The 10,685-nt window shown below is 40.5% G+C and overlaps 1 protein-coding gene across 2 annotated transcripts in view; it reads left to right on the plus strand.

The window, feature by feature from the left end:
* The first annotated feature begins 935 nt into the window (after positions 1–935).
* Positions 936–10,685, plus strand: part of LOC120556643 (FERM and PDZ domain-containing protein 1) — a 56,813-nt gene continuing 47,063 nt past the window's right edge. The window contains exons 1-2 of one of the 2 annotated variants that reach the window (XM_039796290.1): positions 936–1,199; positions 9,444–9,561. The gene's annotated coding sequence lies outside the window, so the exon portion shown is untranslated. The remainder of the gene's footprint in view (positions 1,200–9,443; positions 9,562–10,685) is intronic. The other variant, XM_039796282.1, reaches the window with a different exon arrangement.

The raw sequence follows: 10,685 nt of genomic DNA on the forward strand, positions 1-10,685 counted from the left end.
TAATAATAAACTAAAAACTAAACTGGGCAGTTTCCCTGTGTGACTTTAGTAGGCTACATTACTATTACTACTACTGTAATATTGAACATTACTGTAGTGGATATATAGCTTTTAGTGACAGTAAAATATTGACGCCAGTAGGAGGCGACAAAGGCCAATTCAAAATCTGTCTATCTATCTATCTATCTATCTATCTATCTATCTATCTATCTATCTATCTATCTATCTATCTATCTATATATGTCTGTAGTATGTCTGTCTATCTATCTTTCTATCTATCTATCTATCTCTGTCTGTCTGTAGTATGTCTGTCTATCTATCTATCTATCTATCTATCTATCTATCTATCTATCTATCTATCTATCTATCTATCTATCTATCTATCTATCTATCAATTTATGTCTGTCTGTAGAATGTCTATCTATCTATCTATCTATCTATCTATCTATCTATCTATCTATATATATATATATATATATTTATTTATTTATTTGTAGCTATGTCTGTGCTAGCCTACATCATTTAAGATGTTTGTGGGCTGACCATGGGATTACAGTTCCTAGTAAAATAAGTATATATATAAGTATATCTATATATATAATATATAATATAATACTATAGTACATTAAAGTTTGCTGTATTTGTGTTTTTCCCTTATACAATTTAAAAAAGCGAGGCAATATGCTACTGGATGTCAGCATTAGGTCTTGCGGTCGTCACATTCAAGCAAGCACGCGCATTACAATTCTAGGGAAACACGAGCAGAGCGCGAGAGATGCTTGCAGGTGTGTAAACAACAGTGACCTCTCGGTGTGTCTCTGTCTCCACTGTTTGTTTTCTCACTTTACGAAGCGAGAGCCTCGTCACAGTAACACTGTAGGCGCGCGTGTGTGTGCGTGTGTGAGAGAGAGAGAGAGAGAGAGAGAGAGAGGATTACCCTCGCCTAAGCCGCGTCCGGATCTCGCGCGCTCACCTGCACTGGTAGGCTCCGTTATGAAACGCACTTTCCTATCAGGCATCTCGAGCCGTGCTCCTCGTGCGCCCTAAACGCCAGGTAATGTGGATTAACCGACTTCTCCCTGTCTGAGGAAGGTGCAGCTTTTTTGCGGCGCTTTTCGAAGTTGTTCCACATCCAGGACGGTCGGGACGGCTCGCCCTGCGCTCAGGAGGGGATTAGAGAGGAGATAACCCGCTACACGGTAAGGTTTAGCACCTAATTATTATAGACTACAGCCAACTAGACTGAATAACAACCAGACCAGACCAGAAATTGTATGTGTTTTCACTGTCAGTGCCACGCTGCAAGCTAGCAAAGCAAACGACGGTGTGTTGGCTCGACAAACGCCAGACAAGAAAAAGCTTAAGAATGCTCAAAAGTCTTAATTTTTCCAACAGCTCACAGGTATCCGGAATAGTTTAACGAATTGGAAATGAAAACAAGCTTGGCAGGTACAGCTTCCCAATGTATGCCCTTAATGAGAAAAGTAATCTCAACATAGGCTACATCATTAAAACCATGCCAATACTTGCAATAGACTACACAACCTACTGTATACCGTCGGTGGACAAATAGCCTAATAACCACTCTGAAAGTTACCACCCATTCATAACTTTACCTGTTTAAATCCACCTAAGTCATATGATGGAGGGGTGCACATGAGGGGAGAAGGCAGGTTGATAAAAGGGATTAAGCTTGCAACTGGATTGTGTAGGAAGGACTTGAAGGTAATAGGGATGTGGTCCTAATGCTCTAGATGTGTCACTTCAGTCAGTTTAGATCCAAACAGACTGAGGCATTCCCTGGCTCCTTTCAAAGCAAATGACTCAGTCATTTGCTATATTCAACTACTGCTAAAGAATTGATGAATAAAATAACAGTACATAGTCTGAGTCAAATCAAAATGTGTTTTACTAATTCATCACTGCATCCAGGAGCATGCACAACCACACACACACACACACACACACACACACACACACACACACACACACACACACTCTATGTGCAAACAGACACACTCAAATACATGACTACTACATGCATTTTACAGTGTGTTGTTGCTACAGATATTTTGCTGCATCATGCTTCAGCCTCCTGAAACACAGCACACTGTGTTGATGCTATAGTGACATGCTTGTGTGTGTGTGTGTGTGTGTGTGTGTGTGTGTGTGTGTGTGTGTGTGTGTGTGGCTTGACTCCATCTGCATGTCAAGTGTATGTGGCCATATCCGTGTAGGTGTACAGTGTACACATCTGTGTTTCAAGTAGAGACATGACATGAGACAAAGCGAGCCCCGACACTGCAGAATTGAAACAGAAAAAGAAGAATATGAGGCCGGCTGCGTTCTGAAGGCCCTCCCAGGCTTTACTAATTTATGATGTTATTTTTAGGCTCGGCTACATTTTTGATGCTTCGTATTTGTCAAGTTTAATACTGAGCGAAAACTCTGGGTGTGTCTGTCAACCTCTTTGTACGTAACTGCGTGCACACAAACATACAGTACACAAACACACAAATTAGTTGTGGAGATATTTCTTGTAAGACCCTTTGGCACTGCATTATTTATAATGACAGTAAAGTTAATTGGTATAGCGCTTTTTGAAACCAACGTTTGAAAAGTTCTTGACATGAAACTGCGCACTGTTGAACTTTAGCTTACTGATGTAACCGTGGACCTCTCATCACCGTGCCCCAAAGCTAAAACACCCAATGGTGAAATAAGAAGCATAGTCAAGTTTTCTTTATTTAGCTCCCCAAACCCCACAACTCTACGTCACACTTGAAATTGTGCAGGCTACCTTTGAAAAACTGAACATTGTAAGAGGTAAATTCCTTTCAAAAAGCTTCTCAAAACATGTGAAAATGTTAGAGGAAAAAGGAGTCTTTAAAAAAAACTGGTACTGGCACAAAGAAAATCAGCTTTCCATGACTTATTACGGCATAATGGTGAATTAGAAACTAAAGCGGTTAGGAGGAACTGCTCTAATGAGGTCTAAAAGGTTTTAGGTCATCCCTAATCGTCTCTGCCATATAGACAGCACTTTCAGCCAGTTTGGCTTCAAACTCCTAATTAAAGGGTTTTCCGACAACAGCAGAAATAGTTCTTTAAGCGCTTTTAGTGCAGTAGGCCCATCAGAGGCTATCCATCAGTTCTTATTGGACAGAGACCGGCGATAAACTCATACCTGGATGCTGATTCAGTAACCCTTCTTTTACTTCACATTTTACCTCCATAAATTCCGATACATGTGCCGGGGTGTTCCGGGCTACCTACAACATGAATAACTGTTTTTTATTCTAGTGAGTTGCTGGCTTACAGTCAGACATCAATACACAGAAGGGGAAAGTCGAACCCTCATAACTCAGATGCAATGGTTTTTTAAATTAAAATGTTTTTTTTTTATTTAATCTCTAAAGATCAATGTTTTAGCTTGCTCAGGTTCTTGAAGAACTTGAAATAAAAGTTTTAAAGCATGCAGCTTTCCTCCCCTCTTTTTCTTAATTGTGGGTACCCCCACACTGAACCACATCATTTTGTCTGTCTGTGGGACCCCTTCTTGTCCAGGGCCATGTTAAACTGGTTCCCTTTCCCCCTTATGGCTCTGCCCCTGGATATGTGTAAAGACAGGTGGGACCAGTTACATGCAGGCCTTTCCCTGGCTCAGAATGGGCCTTTGGAGGTGATTACGCACGACGGTAAGCATGATCGGTCCACGTGCAGTACATTAAAAGGAAATGAGCCTAATATGTTACCTAATTGAAGAGAAAGCTATTAATTTTCCTGTTATTTCTGACAATTTCATAAACAAAATGTTAATTATGCTTGAGTAAATGAAATCCCAATTAATAAAAGTGGTTAAAAATAAATATTAATATTTTTAAATACTACCGCTAAAATCACTGGGAGAGTCCGGTACAGCCTGACTCTGGATGATAAAACTGAGCTTAGTGCTCGTATTCAAGTTTATGTTCTACTTGTTCAGCGGTTGTTTGGTAAATAGCTATTCAACACATTCGGACAGGATTTAAAATTGCTATTTTTATTCTCAGTTTTTTATAATTTCGGTGTGGTGATTTTCCTTTGGCACCGGCTAAAACCTTTTTTTGGGGGCGCACCAAAAATTCCTCTATGTAGGAAAAACCCTACATGTACTGTAAATGTACTGTAAAGCTTATTTGTTTGCATCCAGTTGTCTTTCTGTACGCCTCATATGCTCAGTGTATCAACAGTATCCACCGGATGTCTAAATCAATTGGCTCCCTTGCAGCTCACACATGGCTCTTTCCTCCACTCCACTTCCTTTTATAAGCTGCGTCTGTTTTTGCTGAACCAGATCACTTCTCTGAAGGATGAAATTTACGTGCAATTTTTATAAACCCTCATATTAGTAGGCAATTGGCATCAAATTAGTGTTTGTTTATGTCACTTCTCTGATCTAGTGTGAGGCAAGAGAATGAATGCTACAATTTCTAGGATTGCTAGGAAAAACGGATACAAAATGGCAAGGTGACATGATGTAGTTCAGTTATTTAAATAACTTTGTTTGTTTGTCAAAATAAAAAAATATCCACAAAAGAAACTGTAAACCAAACTGGATGTGTTGCTTCTGAAGAACAGACTGACGACACTCCCTTTCTGAAAGCCTTTCAGTGGACATTTGAACAGTGGAATCTAAATGCCACTCAGCTACATCCAGTGGACATGAGTGCTAACCAGTGCTAGCAAACTCATCTCTGTTCTTGACTTGGCAAAGCACCCAAATGACTCATGGGAACTATATTTCAAATTGCCAGCTATGGCTCTGTATTTGGCAGAAGAAAAATGGCTGTAAGTAAGCCAATGTGAAATAACAGTGCCCTCATTTAATGGTCTTGAGTTAGCAGACCCAATCGTACCAAAGTGAGTGGATTAATTACCCAACTAAACAGTAAAGCCAGTGGCTGTGTATCTGTGTCTCATTGAGACAAACACTTGATGATGATCTCTCTTCCTCTCTTCCGTCTCGCTCAGTATTAGTTGGCGGATATCTCACTAACAAGATGGAACTAACTGAAGATTCATGATGTAAAACTGCTGTCTGTAATCAGTTCACGACAGCATTTGTGAATTGATTAAATAGCAACTGGGTTTGCAACATTGGCTAACCATGGATAAATATAATAGCACCAGTTAGCTTGTATCCTTTTTTCATATTTGCCCCCAAAAAACACCCATTTGCCTTATTGACTGAGTGGCGATGGAAGATGAATGTGTTCTCTGAATCAAAGCCAAATGTCTGCTCCCCGAGACTAAACGCTACACATTATAAACTGCAAAGAATGAATCAACTAATGAGAGACGTGAACCTTCACTCTGTCTGGCACCACAAATAGAACCACAATTCTTGAGAAATCAAATCTCTTCAAACTTTGTCCTTTAAGTGAAATAACTTGTAACTAGATATCATGTACAGTAATTGACCAGTTGGCATGTATGACTTAAGAGACACACAAACGGTGTCGGCCAAACACTGTCTGTGTCAATTAGTTATATGATAGGCATTTACCTGTGTGTGTGTGTGTGTGTGTGTGTGTGTGTGTGTGTGTGTGTGTGTGTGTGTGTGTGTGTGTGTGTGTGTGTGTGTGTGTGTGTGTGTGTGTGTGTGTGTGTGTGTGTGTGTGTGTGTGTGTGTGTGTGTGTGTGTCCTGAGCCTCTAAGTGGATTGTGTCGTCTTTCTTCTGTCCTTGGTGAACATATAATTCTTTTGGGTCAAGAGGAGAACAGACGTGAGAGAAACATTTATGTGAGATCATAACAGATTTGTGAACCAAAGATAAAACCTTGACATAGAGCATAAGCAGCTGCATGCAGTGCAAAAGAGGGTAATTTGTTTTACCCATTGATGGACTCGTACTGGATTTTTAAATTTTTTTTAATTTCATAGAGTGAATTGTCATTTATTTTAAATCAATATTCTGTGACAGTTTCATTACTGGTGCGTTCCATCCCAACAGAGGCTATACTGTGTTTTATACCTGATTACTAGACTTCTTAATGGCTCGACTGGCATCTTCTTCTTACCAACAGCAGATATGGCTTGTGGGTACTGTATTCCATGCATACCATACCATACCAAACTTAAAACATCAACCATTACCTAACCTTTTGATATTATTCAATTATCTAGCAGACTCCTGTGTTAGTGTTGAGTTTTATTGAGAGTGCTGACTTTCAACTGGGAATTATGAGTGGAAACAATGTCTTCCCTCTCTAGACCTTGGTGTTGACCAGGGGAAGATTATATCATGAAGCACTTACAAAAAGCTGAGTTGATAAACATAACAGTGGTGTGGTCAGTTCACCGATGATTAACTCTGGGCAATGTATATATCATTTTAAAGTTTTTATCTGGAGCTTCTTAGTGCAGCCTAAAGCCCCTTCACAGCTCCACACAACGTCCAATTGACGTGTGTGTGTGTGTGTGTGTGTGTGTGGGTGTGGGTGTGGGTGTGTGGCTGGGCAATATGGAGAAAATCTAATACCACGATATTCTTGACCAAATACATTGATATCGATACATTAGTAAGTCTGGTAAGTTCAGAAAGTTACATCACTTTACTGTAATGTAGCCTTTAAAACCAGGAAAAGACAACACTTTTGCCATATCACAATGTGATTTCTAGTCTCAAATATCGATATAATATCAATCTAATGCCCAGCCCTACCTGTTTGGGTGTGCAGTGCCTTATTGTGCTCATTGTTTTTCAATTTTAGCAGAGCAGATCACTTTTAGTTGATTCTCATCCCAATTTAATAACAATAACTTATAAATGTAACTTTTTCAGTAGTCAATTGCTGTTAACTCTTGTGTTGACTTTGTGTCACATTGACCCATTTTCAATTTTTTTTTTATATCAGAAAATATGGGACATAGAAATAAGCGCTGAAAATGTGTAGAAGAAAAATGTAACAATTTAAAACGTTGGAAAAAGCAAAAACAAACTGTGAAAAAAAGGCGTCGAAAAAAGGTTAAAGGTTGACGGGAAGACAACACAAGGGTTAAATGACAAAAAGGAGAAACCCTAGATGGCAGAAGGGTATTTTACAATTTTGTAAAAACTTTGAATGCACCATAAGCTTATGAGTTGCAATTGAAAGCACCATTAAGTCCCGTCTGTGTTGTTTCTCCGACAGTGGCAGTGGCCACGGTGTCTCGAAGTGCAGCTAGTCTATTCTGTGTCTTCAGCTGCAGACTGTTGTACGTCCCGGTGTTGGAATCTTTTCCAGTGAAATACAGCCGACACGTTAGAACTGTTAAGCTGTCAGTATTTTAACTGTGTTTGAGACCGCTACTAGCTAACGGTAGGCTAATGCTGCCAAGTGTGGTGTTAACTAGTGTCATCCGCAGTGATGCATTTGTTTTCTCTAACATCCGTTTAGGAGCACCAGAAATGGCGTTTAAGTGGCACCGAAATCCGCTTTGCAATTCGGTCCAGTAGATATCGGTCGTTTAGGAACCTTTTGCTACCCAACCCTAAATAGACAGAGATAATTTCTCCTGTAAATCATACCAGATAGGTTATAAACCTTGCAAATTGCTATAAACTAACATGAAGTCTTTTCATATTGCTATTTTCCAATAAGACGCACAGATTCCCCCGCAATATTATGGGTCATTTAGGCTACTGTAATATGAGTGTAACACCCCAAATTATATATATTTAAATAATTTCAATCATTACTGTAAATGCAAAAACAAACTGATCAATTTCCACACTTTTTAAATAATGTATTCTAGCTCTAAATTGGATTTCTACATAATCTAACATAGTACAAACAATACAATGACAATGTCTGCCAGAATGTTACTGACAATACCTAAATTTGCTTCATGCATAAACCCCACCCACCCGCTCTAAGTGGGTTGAAACACTGAGGGTTGATCCCGAATAGTATTTGACACTCAGCTCTACCACATATGTTCTTCAATGTTCGTTAGATTCCCCTACCCATCATGCCCTCACCTTCTTGCTCCATGTTTGTATCACTCATATTTCCCTTTCTCATCTTTCCTCTTTGCTACCTCATGTGTTTTCTCTCTTTTTGCCTCTATGTCTCTCTCGCTTTCTCTCTGTCTTGCCCCCTCATTCTCTGTCTTTCCCTGTGCGTCGGTATGCCTGTTAGTTGTTCCTGGTAGAGTGAAGCGGCTGCATTATCTAGATACATTATTGATGCACGCAGCACTCTGACTAAAGCACACGCACACACATGCACACATACACAAACTCCAACCACTCACTCACATAATAAAAACATACATACACTCATGAAATCAAACACATCGGTGCACATAGACACACACACATACAGTACACAATCACAAAGATGTGCCTCAATTTGTTTTTGAATGAGAGTGGGTACAAGAGAGAAAACTTTATGTTACTTCATGGCTGAAAGAACACAGCTGTTTTTGCCCAGCTCTGTTTTTAAGAGGAGACACAGTCATTCTGTTTGAAATGCACAGGACTAAAATTATCCCTCCATTGGCATTGGCAACATGCTGATAGGTTAGCGTTGTGTGCCTGCTTAACTCCCTACAGTACTTTGGAAGGAGTTGAAGACAAAGAGGAGCTGCAGGAAACAATCAATCTTTAGAGTAATCAACAACAAAAAATTCTGAAAATCAGGGAAAGACAAGAGAAACGAGTGAGAGAAGGGAGAATTATGAAAGAGAAAATTACTGAGGGGTGAGATTTTGAGTGGCGAGGAAGGCGGAGGGAGGGAGGAAGGACAGAAGAGTTCCCATCATTTTTTTTCAGGGCTTTGTAAGGGCCTCATTAAATATGGATGGTGTTTGGAGCAGAGCAGGGGCAAGTGGGACTCCACAAACAGCACAAGCAGCCCAGGCAGGCCCATCCCGCTGCGATGGAGTCCTGCTGTCTTTTTCGCCTCGTCTGTCTCTCCATCTTCCTCCCTTGGTTCACTTAACTGTTGTCCCCCTTTTCCTCCCTTCATTTATTTCCTCTTTTCAGACCTTTATCTCTGCCGTCATCCATATCTGTCTATCAACCACTCTGATGACAAAGTGCGTCTATTTTCTCCGCTTGGCCTGTCTGGTCTTGTTTTTTCCCTTTTCTTCTCCCTCTGTTCATCCTCTGTGCTTTCTCCTCTCATCACTTCTCCTTTCCTTCTCTTTTCTTCCTCACACCCTCCTTTCCTCCTCTCCCTTCCTGTGATGATAACCAAGTTGTTCATTTGGCACATGTGAATGAAGAGGGAAGCTCCCCTCCATTGTTTATCGGTCTCCTCTTTTAGCCTTCCGTTCCTTTTAGTTGAAAATCTTGTGTGGTGCATGAAGCAGTCATTGATAGTTTTGATATTCCTGCGTCTCTCGGTCTGTCAACAATCTCCTCAATCTGAAGTACCCTAACTCTTAATTCTGATGCTGTGTTTGCCCTCAGGAGATGAAGACACTGGGTCCTCCTCAGCAGAACGATGGACAGAGAGAAAGCAGAGCGGGACTGTAACTGGCGCCTTCATGGAGCCCTGATACACAGGGCAGAGAGCAGGTGTGTGAGGGTCAGTCTTTCAGAGTCTGTAAATACAAATGTGACACAGATTTTGTTTGTGTACACAAAAAGAAAGATGACAAGATTAAAGGATTAAGAGTGCCTGTCAGACAGACAGACAGACAGACAGACAGTGAGAGGGAAGTGAGTAGTGAGCCACAGACAGTGTCTGTGTTACAGTTTTAGTCAGTCTGTTACCCTCAACAGACCTGTGAGGTTGAGGTGAAGCTCAGTCTAATCAGGCTCAGCGGGAGTGACGCACAAACTCCCTGTCACAGCCTGCAGACATACTCTGTAATCCTGTGTGTGTGTGTGTGTGTGTGTGTGTGTGTGTGTGTGTGTGTGTGTGTGTGTGTGTGTGTGTGTGTGTGTGTGTGTGTGTGTGTGTGTGTGTGTGTGTGTGTGTGTTCAGAGCATTATGCAAAAGTTTTGTTTCAAGTTGTGAGTAATGCTCCAGCATACAGTATGCTACACTCAAACGTACCTCCTACAGAATATGTTTATGTACTGTTTTGTGAAACGCAATTTTGAGGAAACGTACTTACCGCTTGGAGTATGTTCACTGGCAATGTTTATTCAAGTTAATGACACAGCTACAGATCAGCTAGGGATCATGTCTGCGTGGATGTTTGGTTGTATAAAGTGCAAGGCAATACTTTGACACCGGAGACCAGGATTGGTGACATTAGGTTTAGGCTAGTCTGGCTCCATGGATGTACATTGCTGCCTGACATCCATTCATGTCCCTTCCCTCTCGCTATGTCCGCTATCGGGGCTTAGCGCTGCCCAGGGCGGTTGTGATTGGTTTACAGAAATACAAACAAGCCAGATAATTTTTTTCCCTATCCCAAAATAGATAGTAGGGCTGCACGATTATGGCCAAAATGATAATCACGATTATTTTGATCAATATTGAGATCACGATTAATTATCACGATATTTGTTGATTTTAGCCAAAACAAATTTTATTGTCACATAATTATATAATTATAACTGCTTTTACATCCATATTGTGCTACATTCCTACTAATACATCCATATTGTGCTACATTCCTCCTTTATTGAAGGATACTGTGAAGGAGTATGCCATTTCAGCTGTTGTGCAACCGCTTTCCACACATGCATGTTTACCGT

This window comes from Perca fluviatilis, chromosome 1 (assembly GCF_010015445.1).
Source record: "Perca fluviatilis chromosome 1, GENO_Pfluv_1.0, whole genome shotgun sequence".
Classification (NCBI taxonomy): domain Eukaryota; kingdom Metazoa; phylum Chordata; class Actinopteri; order Perciformes; family Percidae; genus Perca; species Perca fluviatilis.